General features: G+C 38.5%; 1 long non-coding RNA gene across 1 annotated transcript in view; it reads right to left on the reverse strand.

Annotated features, from left to right (window-relative positions):
* Positions 1 to 1344: 1344 nt before the first annotated feature.
* Positions 1345 to 19396, reverse strand: part of LOC116280284 (uncharacterized) — a 62994-nt gene continuing 44942 nt past the window's right edge. Inside the window, exon 7 of the long non-coding RNA XR_012072035.1 lies at positions 1345 to 1448. This is a non-coding gene — a long non-coding RNA (uncharacterized lncRNA). The remainder of the gene's footprint in view (positions 1449 to 19396) is intronic.

Consider the following 19396-nt stretch of genomic DNA (forward strand, 5'->3'; position numbering starts at 1 on the left):
CTCTCTCCCTTCACCGGTCCTTGAGAAACCACTGCAACTAGTGCATATCAGGAGCGTCAGTCATGAGCATCAGTCACCAAGGCAGCAACAGATCACTGGAGATAACTTGTTTCCTGCACTGAAAGAGGGTGGCAGCAACAGCAAAAAAAAAACCCCCCAAACAAACAAACAAAAAACAGAGATTTTAAACAATCCTGGCTAGATGCGACATGGGGTTCCATGTGGTTCTTAAATCTTCCAGACATGAAGGATTTTTAAAAATACAGACTTCTATCCTCCAGCTCCAGAGATTCCGATTCCTTATGCTTGGTATGGGCCTCATGCTGGGGGAGAGTCTGTTGACCATCACGTTGGAGGACATCTCATTTAGTCCAGGTCACTTTACAGATCAGAAGCTCCAAAATGAGAAGGCGCTGAGACCACATAAAACCTGATCCACACGCTGGATCTCAGCAGCTCCATTTTCATGATGCCACACCCTCAACTTGGTGGGGTGGGTTAGAGATTTTTTTAAATTATTGTCTATTATGTGAATTATACACATCCTTTCCTCATGTGGGATTTATACCATTCATTAGCTGGAAACTTTTATTTCCAGCTTAGCAAAGGTGATCTTCAATCCCAGCCACTCTCCAAAGTATTATAATTTCTGAACTTACAAATTAACAAAGGTATTCCAAGTTCAATGCCTTTAAAAATAACAATAACAGAATATTGCTTATGTTACTGTCTATTTTCCCCATTGAAAATAGTCTTATCAATTTTTCTGATTATGTAAATAGTGTGTAAGCTTTGTAAAACTTTAAAGAATACCACAAATTGTAGGGAAGAATGAAAACCTCCTTTGAAATCCTGATACTCTCATTTATCCCTTTGAAGCATTTTAGTTAAATTCATTTTTGCATCATTATCAACCAGTTAGTGTGCTCCCTCCTGCCCTCCCTCTTAGAAGCTCCTCCAGTTCCCTTTGATAAATCGACACCCCTTTCTCCAGCCTCTGCAGCAGCCTCCTTCTCTGTTAGTTGAGTACCTACCATAAGGAGCCTGAAGTGTCCAGGTAATAGTTTTAACCTCCAGTTTAATGAACTTCTGTTGTCCATTAACGTCTAAATTGCGTTAGAGCCACCTTCCTTAGGCTCTAACCATCTATAAACAGCTCAAGTTGTTTTCTTCCATCATAAGAAAATCCCTTGGATCTAGAGAGAGAAGAAAACAAAGCAGGAATAGGTGTCAAAGAAGGACCTCCAGGGGCAAGGGAAGGATCAAGCCTCCTTCTCATGTGCATCTCTTAAAAACACATCCACTTGATGAATTACTTGCCCAAACTCCTGGCTTGGTGGACAATATAACATCCAGTTCATGGGGGGCAGTTCAGGCTACGTGGTCATTTTCGTGTCCCCTGGTCAGGAGTTCAGTCTGTACAAGGATCGAAAGCCCTCCAGGAACTGCTGCTCAAAAGAAGAGAATGAGTTGAAGAGAGTATACATTTGCTCCCAAACCCTAGAGGTCTGCACTGTGGTCCTCCTACTGGGGCTTGCCCGAGGCTCCATGAGACATCCGTTTACCACAGGCTCTTAGGGTCTTAGCACCTGAAGATGTGAGTCTGCTAGTAGAAGAGCAGCTTGCCTGCAGCCAGGACTTGCAGTTCTGAGGGTTATGCAGTAAGTGGTGGGTAGTGGTTGGGAGCGGACACTGCTTGTTTAATGCTAGTCCTACCCGGGGGGTGTGATGATGCTTGCTCCTTGAGGGCTGAAATAATTGAGATGTGATGCCCACAGAAACAGGCAAATAGGAAGTGCATACCCCTCTCCCTGTGTTTGCCCTTCAGTCTCCCACTAGTGCCCGCATTTGTAGACTCTTAACAGGAAACCTGCTGGAAAGGACAGAGATTATTTGCAGAGCTGCAGTCTGAGCATCACAAAGGAGAGGAGAAGGATGGGTTTGGAGATGACACACAGCAGGTTAATAACCAGCACAGCATGAAACTGATCATCAGCTCAGCCTAGTGCACAGTATGTGTAAAAACAGCTTGAACTAGTGTAGTTTTCATATTATAAAGGTAGTATATATTTATTGAGGAAAATTTAGAAAAAGAATAAAATCTCTCATAATCCCACCATTTAAAAAAATTTGGTGCCTCTTCTGCCCTTATAACACACACATACACATATATCTTTATATCTGAAAAAAAATGGATCACATTCTACATGCAATTTTTGAAACCTACTTTTATACTTAATAATCTAATATACTGTTAGCATCTTTACCTGTAATTAAATAATCCACAACCACAATGTTATTGTCCACATAGGATATTAATATATCTTTCTACTGCATAGATACACTAATATATCATATGTCATCTCTTTATTTTCAGATATGTTAAATAATATGTATTAATTAATTATACTCTATAAATATATTTCTTTTAGTTCTTTACAAACACTTGTTGATATGCTAAATTTTGGAGAAATGTTCACTCTATTCTTATTACTGTGTTTGAATCTTAATGATATTTATTATGTATATAAGTCCCTTTGAAAATAGTTTGCCACATATAGAAAAATAATTACTTGAAAGACAATTCAGATGCAAACTCCCTTTCTTTTTTTTTTCCTCCTTCCTACCTTCCTCCCTCCTTCCCTCCGTCCATCCCTCCCTTCTTTCTCTCTCTCTCTCTCTCTCACTCTCTTTTGCCAATCAGGTTATTATGTTAGGCCAAGATATTTACTTGAATTACTGCACATTCCTCTCTGGAGAAGGAATTATGACTAAAAAACCCATATAGGGAAAGATTTTTTGAATGTGGGTAGTGTGAGAACAGCTGGGGTGGAGACTGAATAAAATGGCAAGGATATTTCACACAGCTATAAATGGAATTGCTTAGCACAAAATCTTAGAATTTCTTGTGCTAGGAGGGTAAATTAGAATAGGGTATATGTTTTTTTTCCTTACAAATAGAAAATGCTAAAACTTAAAACCATCTGTGCTCTTTCTGAAAGTTTAAAATTTGAATTTAGGTAAGTCAAAGTGAAAATGTCTAGGGAGATTCGTGTGTTGCCAAGCAACATGGCTAATCTAAGATCTCACAAATCAAGTGCCATGAGAAATTTTGGCCACAATAAGTGTGTCCCCAAAGCAGGTGAGTCAGCACCAGCTATTTCAGGAGTTTGCAGGGAGCCCAAGAAAGTCCCCAATGAGGGTAAAATTGTCTTCAAGCCATTTTGCCTTTCTTTTGCAATGCAAATCCTTATACTTCAACTAACTGGCTCCCATATCAGATGTAGTCAAGGAGATAAAATGTACCCTGTTCCATCCTACGAAGATACTCCCAGTGAAGTGAGAGATCACCTCGATGTGCGGACACTAGGAGCCCGCACCCTGATTCCGGGGACAGAAGCCCATGGCTAGAGTCGACCAGCGGGGAAGTAGAAGTCCCATCCGGATCTCCACATCAAACTGAAGAGCATGAAGACGAGAAAGCATGCCTGTGTTCCTGTTCCTGGAAATGTCCAATCTAAACCCAGACATCGCTACCTTCGCCCATCCAAACATTGATTCCACCTGTTGTTTTTCATTTGTGTCTTTGTTTCCCCTCATATCCTGCTTTGAAACGGAGTTTGTTGAAGACAAGTATTTGTCACTCTCTATTTAATGAGTCTGGTCAAATGGAACTTCTGGGAATTCTAAGAAAATGATTTAAAATTGTTCGCTGGGCTTCTTCCCCACCTGTGAAGACTGATGTTTACCTAAAAGTCAAAGAAATTTAAGCCTTGAATTCCTGTGGGGTTAAGAAGGAGGATTCGTGGAAATAAATGACTCAGAAGAAAGTCCTCTTCTCTGACATGACTCGGGCAAGAATGAGAAGCTTAGCACGGGTACTGACATAATAATATTCACGGCTACACAGTGATTTATAATCTTTTTTTTTTCCCCTGGACTGCGTGTAACTTTTCTAGCTGTTCTTGAGTGAAGATGACAGAATCTGTTAACTGTTGGCCTGAAAGTATGTTATTAGATTTAGACCCAGTAGGGAAGCTCTGTTGCCTACCAGAAAATTTAAAGTGGAAAATGCTTTTGAGTTTTAGTCTTTCGGAAGGGACTTCCCTCTAATTTTAATTATTCTTGTCAGAGTATCCATAATTGTTTATGTGGATAAGTTACACTATTTGGTCTACTTATTATCATTGTGGGTTTGTGCATTGCTTACATAGCTTAGATGAATTTTATTGACCTGTTACTCCCAGTTTTTATTGCTACATCAAATTATGGAAATGGTTCCATACTCCAGTGATTCTTTATTGCATCATTTGAGATATGACTTGATCTATTTTTTGAATTTGATAGAAATGTTTCATTAAAGGCTGTGTGAGTTTATTATTTATGTGACTTGATCCTGAATTAACTATTGTCTTTTAATGCTAAACTGACTACTAACTTGGACGCTACCAGGGTTATGATTTTCAGATCATACAGGGGTTATATTTAGTATTTTAAATGACTAATCTTCTAAAATAATTATTCCCCTTTTTGGTGGCGGAATGTTGTAACACTTTTTAATGATTTAAAAGTAATACCCAACTGATTCTAGAAAATATGGAAACATGAGAAACATTTTAAGAAGAAGAAAAAGATATACTTTTTCATCCTTAGCATTCAAAAATTTCCTTCTAGTGTTTAACTCTTTTGAACACTTTTAACATGATAAAATATCCTACTTTGTCTCTAGTAACAATTTTTGATATTCCCTCTGTTCAGTACTCAGTGATTACTTTATAATTCCAAGCAAGAGAGCTATCATCTATCTCTCTATCTCTCTCTCTGTCTATCTATCCTGTATATACTGTATATTTCTATGCAGAATATGTGTATAAAACACTATATATATTTAATTCCTTGGATTAAAAACTAAATCTTATTTAAATTTAAAGAAGTAGTGATTCATGTCCTCATGTGATTCCAATGCCTTATTAATAGATCTGTTTGTGCTTCAGTAAGTCTTAAACAATGAAGTATGTATTCTGGTATCTCTTATGTATTTTTGTCTCATTTGCATGGACTCATCTAAAAAAGGGATCAAAAGATAGCTCTTAGTGCTGCATGTTTATCTGTGTAGTTTGTCATTGTAGTTATTATTTTTAAACACTCATTTCTTTTTCTTTGATGATACAGTTGTGAAGAACACAGGCAAATCTGCAAGCTTTCTATTTGAAATTTTCATCAAGCTTTAATTTGAAATAATCATCCCTTCTTTTCTTCTGAAATATGGAATTAATACTTTGTAGGAAATAAAAGAAATATATATTGGCTTAAAATAATATATCTGAGGAAAAATCGTCATCATTTTGGGTAAAATAGTCATTCCTGGTTTGGGAAGTTTATTTCAGCAACTATACTTTAAAAATATGAATGCTTCTAAATCATGATTATTTTCACTAACATGAAGTGTACATTGCATCTAAAGGAGAACATTTAAACAACAATATTGAACAAGTGCAAATATGGCTGTGATTCTCAAAAGTAATTTATAATTTGACTTTAATTAATGAACAATATTGTCTCAGAAGAAATTACAGGCTCAGAGAATTGTATATTTTTACAAATGCACTTTCTAATTTATTCAGTATGATTTACTAATACCTAGACTATGTTCTTATCTGATTTTTTTCCAAGAGAATAAATCTGGAACTTGGATAAATAAGCACATGGAGAAATCATACCTCAAATCATATTATTCTCTAATGAAACATTTCTCATTAGATTCTTGAGTCACTCACAAGCATTCAGTGAATAGCAGAGCATAATAGTTAAAAATGCTGAATCTGGACCAGACTGGCTAGGTTCTCATTCTGACTTTGCCACTTACAAACTGTCTGACCTTAGGAAAGTTACTACATTTCTTTGTGCTTTAATTTCTCATGCATAAAATAGGAATATTAGTAATAATAATTAGTAATTGCTACTCTTATAAGGATGAAATGAATTAGTATATTTAAAGTACTAAGAAAAATGCTTGGCACATAGTGCTATGTCAATACAAGCTTGTATTTTTGGTACTACTACTTAGCACCCTTTTATGTACTACGGGGACTTCTAATATGTCTGCTTTCAAAAAAAGCTTGAAATACAATATAGGAGACAAGAACTATATATAAAACGCAATAGTCAAAAAGTAACAAATATTAAGTTAGTACTAAGCTTCTACTTTTAGCATGACACTATTTTACACATATTTTCTGCCTTCAATATTGTTATACCCTTCACAACCTCTGATTTAACATCAACAAATCTTTGCTAGCTCTGTGACTTTGGGGAATGTACTTAATCAGTCTGACTCATTTTTCCAGTCTGTAAAGTGGGGGAAAACAAGGGTACCTATCATAGAATGACTGTGAGAATTAAATGAGTTAATAATAAATGTGTAGGCTTAGAAGAGTACCTGGTATACAGCAAATGGTCCACAAGTGTTAGCCATCACCATCATCATCATCATCATCATCACCACCACCACCATCACCATCATCTGTATTTTACATTTTATATGACATGATGATCATCACAGTTTTAATTCAGTGGTGGCAAACTTACTAGAATGAGTGAGACACTGCTATGAAGAGTACAAGTCAAAACGAAAAAAAATACTGCTCAAACAGTACTCAGTCATAACATTTGAGTGCCTTGTATACTTCATATTACCCATGTACACTGTTATGGACTCTTGATTATGCCATTTTTAGATTACATTCTAAAAAAGTAGACATAATACAAACAATTCCTGAATACAATTCAACAAATTAAAAAGGACCAAAAATCTCTCAACCTGGAAATAATAAAAATTTCTGTTAAATAATTATTGAATTGCAATACAAACAAAATTGCATCATTGCAAAAACCAATGACAATTAAGACATTATATATCAGAATATATATATTAGATGCAGCTAAGACAGTGCGTAGAGGAAAATTTCACTAATCTGAAAGAAAGTATAATGCCAGTGGTGTTTAAAGTATTTCAGAGCATAGAAAAGAAATGCAAATCTCCAAGTTTGTTTTGTGAAGCAAGTGTAGCCATGATTTTCAAAATTAATGATTGAACAATAAAGAAACTACAGAATAATATAACACATTAATATTGATGTAAAAATTTTAAAATGTTAGAAAATAGAATCATTCAGTGTATGATGAAAGAATAACATATCAGATGAGATTTATTCTTGGAATGCAAGGATTCTTCAATGTTAGGTTAAATATTTTTAAAATCTAAAGGCAACAATCCCCTAAACATCTCTAAAGGCATTTGACGGAATTAAACACCATTCCTGACTAAACAGAGACCCTCGACAATATAATGCATTTGTATGTATTATACTTCATACCAAAGGTCAGCATAACACTGCCTATATTCGTTTATGGCATCAAAATGATTTAAGATCGATGAAGCCTTTAGCTCCAGCTTCTCATTTACAAGAAATACAAGGTTGAGAGTAAAAATTAAACAGAATCACAGAAGTGATAGACAAATTCAGAATGTGGTGTATTTTGCAGGACAAGCCCCCTCGTTCCTTCAATAGGCAATTGCCACACAAAGAGAAAAAGTACTACAGATGGAAAGAAAAGCAATGTATGTTGTCACTAGGATCATAATTTGAAATATAAAGCTGTAAAGTTCATTTCTGAGACAACTGAGGAAATTTGGGTATGAATTGGATGATAGATAATATTAAGTATAGATTATTAATTTTGTTAGATGTGAAAACAAATTTTATGTTTGGGATGTCGTATTATCTGATTTACTTTAAATATGTAAGCATACAGAAATCAAGAAAGAAAAAAAATAACAAAAAGATTCCAGAACCTTTAGTGGGCCTTGAACTATTTGCCAATATATTTATATTGTGGGAAAATATTCAGAAAGCTGGGCCAGTTGTTCCTTCCCTCTCGAGCCCTCTCCCCTCCCCGCTTGGTCCCGACTGAGCATTTCCCTAATGAAGACAGGGACGAAGTCTTTTTCATTACATACTGAGTGAGTTTTGGACTCTGGAGCTGAAAAGGGAAAATATGTGCCCTATAACTGTGGATTCCTGGAATGTTAAAGAGTTTGTTCACATTAGCTGACCCGAGAGAGGCCAGCAGAACTCCATCAGCCCTCTCGCACCTCCATTTCCCCTCTTTCCCCTCCACACACAAAACAAGCAAGCAGCAATGGACTTCTGCTTCCTTTAAGGAGGAGCGACTTTTAACAAACTAAATCTCCTACACATAACAGCTATAAGCTGGACAAGATACAGAAACTGATTATCAGAGGGCCTGAGAGAATGAACAAAAGCAGGTGGGTTCTAGAGGGGAGTAACATGTGGAGGATGCGGTCGACAGGGATGAATTCCCAATTTTTTTATGCAGCCTCAGTTGCAGCAGTGGGGCATGGGCTCACCTTCATAGAGGAGCCAGGAGAGGGAGACCAGAACAACCAGGGTTGCCAGTGAGTGAGAGGGGAATGCCAGAAAAGCAGCCAGAGCAGGAGAACCCTGGATTCTGTGTCTAAACTTCCCCCAGTCTCTGGCTGATCCTTGGACTGTGCGTATTTGGATGGACTGATAGCAGAAGTGAGATCTGAGCTGCTGCCCGGCACAGGCAGACAGAGTTCTCCGTGTGAGTCTGATCAGGCTAATTTCCTGATAGATAGACCTTATGCAGCAATGTTCTTCAGGGGCGTGAGGATAGAACAGAATAGAATTCTACAACATAATGCAGTACAGCACAGTACAATACAATGCTCTTTTTTTTTTTCTTTTAAACTCTTGAGCTCAAGGTCTTCATTTTTCAAGTCTTGTATATATTTTCAAAATGGAAACCCAGTATCAGGGTGCAGGATTAATTTATACTTTACTATCCAAAATGTTTTGTAAGAGATGTTTGATGTTTAAGGAAAACTTTTTTTTTTTTTGAAGAATAAGCTTTTGTCAACATTATTTCTTTGAGGTAGAAAGTTGTGCTTTGCCAAGATAAACCAGAACACAAACATTGGTCTTATTCACATGATCTATAAAGCTGCTATGCTGTGTTCTTCTGTCTTTAGAATTACACATCTTTAAAGAAAAATCTAAGTTAACGAGGGTGTTGTGACATCCTTTTCTGTCTAGTAAAATCTTAATTAGCAAAGCAATTCTCCATAATTAAACACTACAGTATGTTCTGTCTTTAGAACTGATGAACCTAAAAAACATTCTCTAATATTCTTTTAACAGTTTTTAATTTCAAGTCAGCTATCTTGTTAGTCAATTGGTTTGTTAGGTGTGAGTGCATAATTTATGTTTATTCCAATAGACTTGTGTTTCGTTTTGTGCTTTTACTTTGGAAACCTTCGTATCATTTAAGAAACCGAAGCATCCCTGAGCTCAACAACGTAATGACATGTGCACTGAATATTTTGTGGCAGGCACAGCTGAGAATCCAGGACTCCTGATTTCCAGCCATGGGCTATTTCCACTGTAGTGTGTTGCCTTCTCTAATGATCTGTGTCGACACTAAGTTAAAGTTACCTTTTGCCCTCAACTCAGAGACTCTTTTGATTTTGGAAGTAAAATAAAGTGAAAATAATAGGTTAAACCTTCACAAATGCTCCTCATCTTGTAGGTACAGATAAAAGGAGGTGCCCAGAATGTAGCTATTTTAGACGGTGAGCTCGGCCCTCATGGAGTGAGCTCTGGCCACTCAGAGGGAAACAGAAAACGACCGAGCCCCTGTCATTTGCTTCTATCACATCTGCACAACCTTTCCGCTCCCCAGTATTCATCCATCGGCTCCATGGATGTTGGTGACTCGCCAGCTCTAGCTTCTGGGCAAATAAGTGGTAGTGTGTTCTACTCCTAGTGCAACTGGATGTTAGCCAAGAGTAAGGAGAGAATGGGAGAAAAACACATATTATTGGCGTATGGATCAACTCCTACTATTCTTCCCAAAATGAATACACTTTCATTTATTGCTTCACTTTAATTGTTCAAGTTATATTGAACACTTTACCGTGACTTATGTCTCCGCTTTTTATCTTCCCTCTTTCCACTTTCATAACTTGTGCTTCACTGATCTCAGAGGGACCCGGGTGAATTGGGTACTTTCTGCTCCCATCTGCCAGTTCAAGTTTACGCAGCTCTTGCTTCATGGAACCATCTAACATGAATATGAACCCCAAACTCTGCATACAGGAATACAGACGCTTCGTTATTACAGTCCTCGGGCTGCACCTTACACTTGGCTTCTTCTCATAAATTCTTTTCACATGTCATACCCAGGACCGATGGCTAGAGCCAATAATGAATGCTAGCAGATTGGTTCTTTTCTAAAATACAGTTGTTTGTCTTCTCACTTGACATCATGTCAACAATCTCTGAAAAATTACTCAAGAGATTTTTTTTTAATGATGTACTGGGGGAAAAATTTTAAGAGCTGTTGTGCATTCAAATTCTTATCCGTGATTAAAATAGTGAGTCCAAGCCAAAGAATTCCATGCATTTTTCACCAAGTGAGGAATTTTATTTATCTAACTTCATAACTTAACGTGACCTTTCTACTAGGACACAATGAAAAATGACAAACAGAAGTATTCACTCTTGAAATTCTATTATATGGTGGCCAAGATCGGCCTGCCTGGACAGACGACGAGGCCCCGAGAGCCTCGGGGTGTGTGGACACCCCTCGCGTATACCCACTCTTCCTTGGGAGGACTCACTCCGAGAGAAAGAACAGCTCCTGAAAGCCAGAAGCTACCTGGCGCTACACGATGGCCCTGGAGCTGCTAGAAACTGGCCTGCCACTCACAGCTGGGCTGTGGAATTCTCCTGTTGAAGAGAAAGAACTTCATAGACTGCCAAAACCAGACAAGGCCACTCTGTGACTATTGGATCAAGGCAAAAACAAGAAACTTCTGTAATCATCTCTTAACAGACAAAAACAAGAACATTACTCAAATGATACAAAAGACCAGATGTTGCCCCGATCTGGCTAATGTGAGTAACAACCGCCTGTGACCAGTTACAGCTTTAACTGTCCTCCATTTCTCCTGGCCTCCTAGACAATAGTTATTAAGATGCCCAAAGAATTCAAAGAATTATCCTCAGTTCTTGGTAGCAACAGTCAATCTAGAGCTAAAGCCCTGCTTTCTTGAACTCTCCCTAAACTTACCAAACATATGTTCAGATCTTCTAGGTTCCTTCTTCCACCCGTCTACGGAGATGCCCCCGTGGCTTCTCACAGTGCAGTAACGCCCCCATTGTAACAGGTGAATAGAAGCAACTGTGTTACTCTCCAAATGTGTTGTGGGAGGTTTTTGACTGGAGAGATTTGATAAATCTGTGGCATGAGCTTTTGGGGGCCAAAGGAAAGCTGGAGGAACACTCACCAGAGAAGGCTGATAGATGCCAAGGATAGAGGGATAAAGCAGCAGCAACAGAAATTCCTCCAAGTGTGCAGAAAAAAGGGAGACTGATAATGGAAAGAGGGAGAGAGAAACACCACTGGAAATAATTTATGAAGAGATGGCTTGAGAAAATAGACACAGGTCACCAGGAGATGCTGGAGGCTGGTGGCGGTGGGAGCAGGAATGGTTGGCCACACACTCATGCACTTATTCCAACAGCCAACAAGAATTTACTGAGTGCCAGCTGTGTACTGGGCCCCGGGGCCTGGGGATGCAGTGATAAACAAGAGAAAGAACTACCCCTGCCCTTGTGGGTCTCACAGTTGGGTGGGAGGAAGTGGGGGTTACCTGACAGTGAGGTCACAAACATTCCTCGGATGGTTGCAGAGATGAGGACTGTCTCTGGTGGGGGCTCTGGAGGAAGCTCTGTGAGGCTTTGAGAGACTATACACAGACGGCGAGGCCGCAGGTGGCTTCCCTGAGTAAGTGGCTTTGGGCCAAGATCTGAAGAAAGTAAGAATTGACCAAGTGAAGAGACGACAGAACAAGCCAGGCAGATAGAAGGACATCTGTGAAGGCCTTATGGTGGGAAAGAACACGGTAAGGGTCAAAGCATGAAGTCAGCGACACGGAACAGCAGTGACAGTGGGATGTTCTGTGAGTCAAAGGCAGCCCACTGCTTGTTTATAGGTGAAGGTTCTTGGACCACAACCACCTATTTATTTGTTGCTATATTTTCATTATGATAACAGTGTTGAAAAGTTGCAACAGAGACGGTATGGCCTGGAAAACCTGAAATATTTATTATCTAGCCCCTTAGAGGAAAAAGTTTGCTGACCCCTTTTAAAGGTTATACCGGGAGGCTTGTCTTTATTGAAAGAGAAACAGAACGCCATCAATGGCGTGGAAAAAAATGGCCTCAGGCTGCAACATGGTGAGGTCACTGAGCAGAGTCCAGCGGAGGTGTGAGTAGACCAATTAAGAAGCGATGGCAGCAGTTCAGGTGAGAGACGAGGCTGTTTTAGAATAGGGAGGAGGTGGTGGAGATGCAGGGAAGTGCGGTGAATTGGATACGTGAACTAGGTGACATGAAGGAGAAGAGCAGCCAGGGAAGACTCTGGCTCCCGGCTCGTACAACCAGAGAGAAGGCAGTGGCCTTTGCTGAGGGAGAGGATGCTCAGAAGAGGATCGGCATTTTGTTAAGTGGTTTTTGCCCAAGGGAGAAGATTACGAGTTAAGTTTGGGTCTGTCAATGTTGAGGTCACTTTGAGATGCCCAAGAGAAGATGCACATTAGACACGTGGATATAGAGTTCTGGATCTCAAAGAATACTAATTGCATACAAATCTTCCCCTGTGGACTATATACAATTTAGAACCAACCCAAGGAGATAAATGGGAATCAAAGTTCAGAATCAGAATGATTTTGAAAATACTGGATTTGAGTACATTGTAGGGCCTGACCTCGCTGGGATTTGATCTCCTTGGTCTACAGAGTGGCAGACATCCCCTTCAGGAAGTTACCAAGTGGACACAGAAGAGCTGGAGGAGGAAAGTAGGTACACTTGGGAACAGAACATTCCAAGAGGAGAAGGACAGTAGACGAGAGATGGGGCCATTCATGGTCAAGGCCTTCAACCCATTCAGCTCAGCCAGTAGAGAAACCTGGCACTGATGAAAGCCAGATTCTCACCAAACTCACCACTCCAATAAGCTACTTCTTCACCCAAAAGAGAAGTGGCCAGGGAGAGAGAGACACTAGAAATGTTTGTTCCAATATTGTTCTAAATCACAGAATTGAGGGTGGGTATCATTTCCTTTATGGCAATGTACGGAGTAGGGGAGGGCAGTGGGTAAATGTTTCTCTTTAATAAAAGATTCCAAAATCATATAAAGGACAAGATGCACATAAAGGGTTCAAAATTTATTTTGTTATGTTCTACTTTTAGTAAAGGAGAAACTATGGAGCTAAATTTAAATAACAGATACTCGTTAATATAATTGCATTTTAATAAGCAAAGTTGGCAGGGGGGTTGTGGCCATAAGAAAACACTAGTAAGATGTCTACAGAGGGCGGCCTGGAAGTAGCTGTCCAGGGCTTGGCCATTCCCATGAGCCAAGGACTAGGGGAAGGTGAAAAACTGCTGACCCTGAACTTTGAGCGATAGTGAAGCCTAGATGTCTTTATCTCTTCAGGACATTCACTGTGGTGGGTAGCAGCTTTAATGTAGTTGTTTTACTAGGAAGTAGCTCATAAGAATTTTTTAATCACCCCTGCAAAACAAGTCCATTCTTTGTTAGCCATAACTCAATACGGGGCCACCATGAGGACTGAATACTGAGCTCTTATCATTGTGCTGGTTAATCACTGACTGCATGTTTTCAGTGGGGAAATAATAGATGTCTTTGTTGTTGGGGTTTTTTTTTAATCAAGTTCAATGGCCTTTCATAAAAGTAACATTTTCCTCTCATAGCAATGTTAATAAGGAACTTCCTTTTAAAATTTTAATGTTCGCCTTTTAAATGTTCATAAACTCAGAAGTTATGCATATTTGTTGCAAAAACTCAAACATTATGGAAATAAATGCAGTGCAAGATGAAAGCTTTCCTGGGCATTCGTCTGCTTCTTTCTCTCTTTCTCCCTAGAGTTAAGTATCATGGGCAACATTTTTGACTGTATACACTCAAAGAACTTTAAATATGCATTTACATGTATGGTCTTCTTTACATAAATAGAAATCATATTACAGAGTATTATTATTGTTACTATTTCTATTGTTGCTTTTATCATTATGTAACTTGCTTTCTGCAGCTCAGGCTGAGCCTCAGACGGATACCAATAGATCCATTTGAATAACTTTAACAACGGCAAGGAACACAGCACTATTTATATATGTAAGGTATTCCATAGTGTTCAGAACCCAAAGCAGCATTTTTGCAAGGATTCTTAGCATAAATTCTCAGACTTGTAAAAGAACTACTTCAGCTCTGTGTTTAAACTAGAGGCCAGGTTTTACATTATGCTCACAAGAGAGACAATGGAGCTTTGTGCAAGGAACATTGGACCTGAATGAGCCCTTGAACTAGCTCAGCTCATCATTTGACCTTTCTATCATTGAAATTCTTATCTGCAAGGGAAGATTTGGGTCCAGATTATTTCTAATATTCTTCCCAGCTCTAGAATTGTATATGTGTAGATTATTGGGACACCCAGTTTTAGTTAAGAGTTTTTCCTATTTGGCAAGTATTAATACCTATTTACTCCCAATACTTTAGGTAAACTGAGGGACAAAAATAGATCCGACCTGCTGTCCTTGTCAGATATTGATTGAAAGATAATTTCTGGTTTCCCCTTCGATTGTTATTTCCAACAGTAAGTATTTTACAAGAGTACTAGTGCCATTTTGGATATCCACTTCTTTAAAAATACGGAATTAAGAATCTGAGTGAAATTAAACTATTAGTGGCTAGAGAAATGGAATCAAGCAAACTAAAATAAAATTTTCTTAAGGTGAAGAAGCTGCCTTTCAGTTGTGGGAAAGACATGCGGGAGAAAAAACAAAAAAGAAAAATTTACGAGAACAAGTACAAGGAAGAGTAAAATATTGGGGTGGCAACTGTAGAAGAATGAAAAGTGTGGAGTCATTCTGGTTCCTGGAAAAGAACTGCTGCTCCCCCTCGTGGCAAGTGTAGGAAGCTAACACCCTGAGAAAGCAAAGCATTTCATCCTAGATGCAAAATGACGTGAGATCTATTTGAATTACAGCGACACACTGCTTTCAAGGGGAAAAATATAAGGCATATTCAAGTGGACAATTCAAATGACAATTCTGTCTCAGGTACAGGCCTAGTGTCACCAAGGGAAAAGGGCAGATGATGTGAGGATGCGCTCACTTGGAGCCACAAAGGCTGACAGTGGTCGACTCAGTAATCGTTTGGTCAACACTTAACTTAATAAACGTGTGTTCACATGCCAACCACTTGGTAAGGTACTAAGAAGAGTGCAAAGTAATATAACATAGTCAGTCATCTTTCAAAAGTGTGCCATCCACCTGGGAATATAAAATATAACCACAAGGAGACAGTTCATTACAAGGTGGTGGCTTCTGGGTCATCCTGGATGACCTAGAGCAGGGAGAAGGGAGAGGGCTTTTGCACTGGGACCTGAAAGGTAAGGATGCTTCAGAGAGGCTTAAACTGCTCATCAAGTAGCAAAGCATAAGGCCAGGAAGTTAACCAGTATCTCTGAGTTTGTGTTTATCCACTAAGGGCAAGAAAGGATACTTGGGGCCAGATTAAGTAATCTTGAACTAGCTACTTTGGACTACAACCCACTGTAGATCAACAAATATAGATATGCAATTATTGAATGTGTTTGAATAGAAACGTGTACAATAATGTACAATGTTTCAGGAAGTTTAATCTGGGTAACTATATGCAATATGCATCCTTGAATTGCATACAAATTTAAATGTTAAAAGAATTACAATTATTATTTTTTAAAGTTGTGTCTCTCTAATCCATCATTCCCTATTCTCATGTAATTAATTTTTTCATATAATTTATTACTGTCTGACATTATATGATTATGGTTACAAATCCATGCGAGTAGGGACTCTGTCACTTTTGTTCATTGCTGTGTCCCTAACTCCTAAGACAGCAGTGGACATTTGCTAAATATTTGCTGGTATTATAAATAAATCTATATTGAAAGGCAAGAAGCTGGAGGCAAGGAGAGCAATTAAGTGTTTATCAAGTTGATAAAACTTGATAATAGAGGAAGGAGAAGAGAAAAAAAAACACGAGACATTCACGATTTTGAAGAATAAATGAACTAGTAGACTTGATAACTCGATGAATGTGGCTGGTGAGGGAGGAAGAGGAGCCTAAAATTGCTGAGACTTCAAGGTTATGTGCATGGAAGGATGACGGCAGTGCTAAAAAAAAATTGGGAAGTCAGTTGGAAAGTATGTTCTGGCTAGATGTCAAGAGTAAGTGTATGACACCATCTGAGTTGTCGAGCGACAGTGATTTTCGATCAGAATCCAGGAAGCAGGCCGGGCTTGCAGATTTAGCTTTATGGCAGTGAAGATAACGGAACTTTGAGCGTAGATAAGATTTCTGTGGGACAAACTGTAGGTGCAGTGAGGAAGAGGGGAGAGAACTGTTACATAAGCCATCCTCAAAATCGACCTTAAGCACAATGACCCTTTCATAATCTATGCCTTCATCCTACGTATATCTGTTGAGTTCTGACTGAAAAAAACAAAACAAAACATGGTATGAGGTATTGGGAGAACTCACAGTCTAGTAAGAAAAACAAACCTAAAGAAAAGATTTATACACTTGACCCGTCCGAATGAATAAGCTGCCCCAGGTCCAGCCAGCTGTGGAGCCGGTGCCACCTGATCTTATGCTTTTTCAAAGACAGGCTGAATTTTTAATGTGAGAATTGCTAATAACAAAATATAGGACACTGATTAAAATGTGTGAGCCAAACAAAACGTTTTTGCTGGCTGGACTGAATTTGCAGCCAGCCCTATGGTAACCTCAGTCAGGAAGAGGTCCCCTTTCTCTCCTTTACCGCTTAAACTGTACGATCTCAGGGAGGAAGCTTTAGGCCTGTGAGAATCAGACTGAACCACCTGGTGGGGAGGGGTGTTTTAGAAAGGCCACTGGAAGCTGGCAGATAGGCTCACTTTTGTACATGGGTCTGTACTCATATTTAATAAATATTTCTGGAGCCCATACCATGGGGTGGGGACTCAGTATATAAATGTAAGCAAATTAGACAAACTGATATCTCATTTGGGCAAATTTCATCAGGTGAGAAGAGACTAAAGACTATTACTAATGGAAAGAAGAAAACTTAACAGCTAAAATAATTATCTACCTGATGTGCTGGCTGAAACTGCTTTAATTCTGAGGAGAAAGCGGAAGTGGAAGGAGAGGAACTATTTCTAGGTGAAGAGCTGGTCTGTGTGTATTGCTGTGGGGACGGTAGAGGCTGTGGACAAGGTCCTAGAAATGTCTAATGTGGGCAGGAGTAAAGAAAATTATTAAAGAATGAAATACATCACATTTGTACCTACGATACAAGTAGTGTAGGAAATAACAGCGAAGAATGAGTTTGATATCAATTCTGATTAAGCTAGTGGCTTTCCAGCTTTCTTTGATTGTATCATAGTAAATAAACTACCTTCCCTTTCCACACAGTACACGGGAGACACACACATGGAAACACATACTAAAAATTTCACATGTTAACATCTACATTGACTATACGACACCTTGAGATGTTTTCCATTGTTTTATTTTGTTTCTTAAAAACGCTGATCATGACCTATCAATGAGCTAAACTCACATCCTTGAAATCATGGGATTATATAAAAAAGTGACATGTTGTGTATGGGTCCTTACTTCTTCTCAATGGGCCATGACTTTTCCAGGGCTTAGACCCTGAAAGTGTATGGTGATATCTGAGATACAATACCATTAATAGAATTTTAAAATGTAAGTATTTATTTATTTTTAGATGCAAAATCAATTTATATTAAGAAGCTAAGTGTATAATTTATATATCTTAAGTTTTAGAAATTTATTTAAAAATATGTAGTACTCTGGTATGGCATAGCTCTAGGACCCTTCCTCAGGTCCAAACCCACTGGGTTTTGCTTTTCTTCTTCTTTTTTTTTTTCATTTTTTAAAAAACTGAGTATAGTTAAGTTACAATGTTGTATGAATTTCTGGTGTACAACATAATGTTTATTTCCAGGACTTTTTTCTTTCACTGGTAAAAATCAAGTTAATCATGATTTTGAAAAAGTCTACAAACTGTAATTTTTAAATAAAGAGTATCAGGATAAATTTAAATTTCTATTTGCATAGACATTTTCATCTTCCCCAACTGGGACTCTGTACCCATTAAGCAATGACTCCTCTATTCCCATCTTCCCCCAGCCCCTGGCAACCACCATTCTATGTTCTGTGTCTATAAATTTGACTTCTCTAGGCACCTGGTATAAGTGGAATCATGTAATATTTATCCCTTCATGACTGGTTTATTTCATGTTGCACAAGGTCTCTAAGGTTCACCCACGGTGTAGCATGTGTTAAAATTTTTTTCTTTTTAAGGCTGAGTAATATTTCTTTGAATGTATATACCATGTTTCGTTTATCCACTTATCTATCAGCAGACAGTTGGGTACTTCCAACTTTTGGTTATAGTGAATAACACTGCTATGAACATAAGTAGACAAATATCTAACTGATCCCCACTTTTGTCTATTTTTGGTATATACTCAGATGTGAATTTCTGGACCATGAATGAAAGAAAAAATCATTCTGACACTTGTTAAGCTAGTAAGGGAGACTTTATTCAGGACTATTGTGATAGTTGTCAAGACCATTACTACAGAGGAGAGAGATTGGGCTCAACTCTGAATACAGCAAGGAAAGCTGGGGATTTATAGCCAATGAGCAGATTGAGGGGCCAGTGGATGGAAAAATACTAAAAGTTAGCATCAAGGGTACGGGCATTCATGCTTAACTGACCTAATAGTATTCTTCCTGAAGGCTGGCTGACTAGCAGGATCAGTTATCGTGGGTGAGGATGAGGAACCTGAACAGGTATCAAGGGTGAGCGATCTCCTCTAAACTGACTTAGCAGGATTCTTGCTACAACTAGACCAGGCCTACTGAAGACAGGGCCCAGGACAACCTGGTCAAAAAGAGGGCAAGGAGAAGCCTAATTAAAATGTGGTCAGGCGTCTAATCTTTTTTAATCATATGATAAGTAAATGTTAATTTTTTGAGGAACCACCATACTCTTTTTCATACTCCTACCAGCAATGCACAAAGGTTTCAATTTCTCCATAACTTTGATTATACTTGTTATTTCTTGAGATTTTTGTTTTATTTTTGTAACAGCCATCCTAATGGGTGAGAATTGATATCTCATTGTGAATTTGATTTTCATTTCCCT

The sequence above is a fragment of the Vicugna pacos genome, chromosome 4 (genome assembly GCF_048564905.1).
Source record: "Vicugna pacos chromosome 4, VicPac4, whole genome shotgun sequence".
Lineage (NCBI taxonomy): Eukaryota > Metazoa > Chordata > Mammalia > Artiodactyla > Camelidae > Vicugna > Vicugna pacos.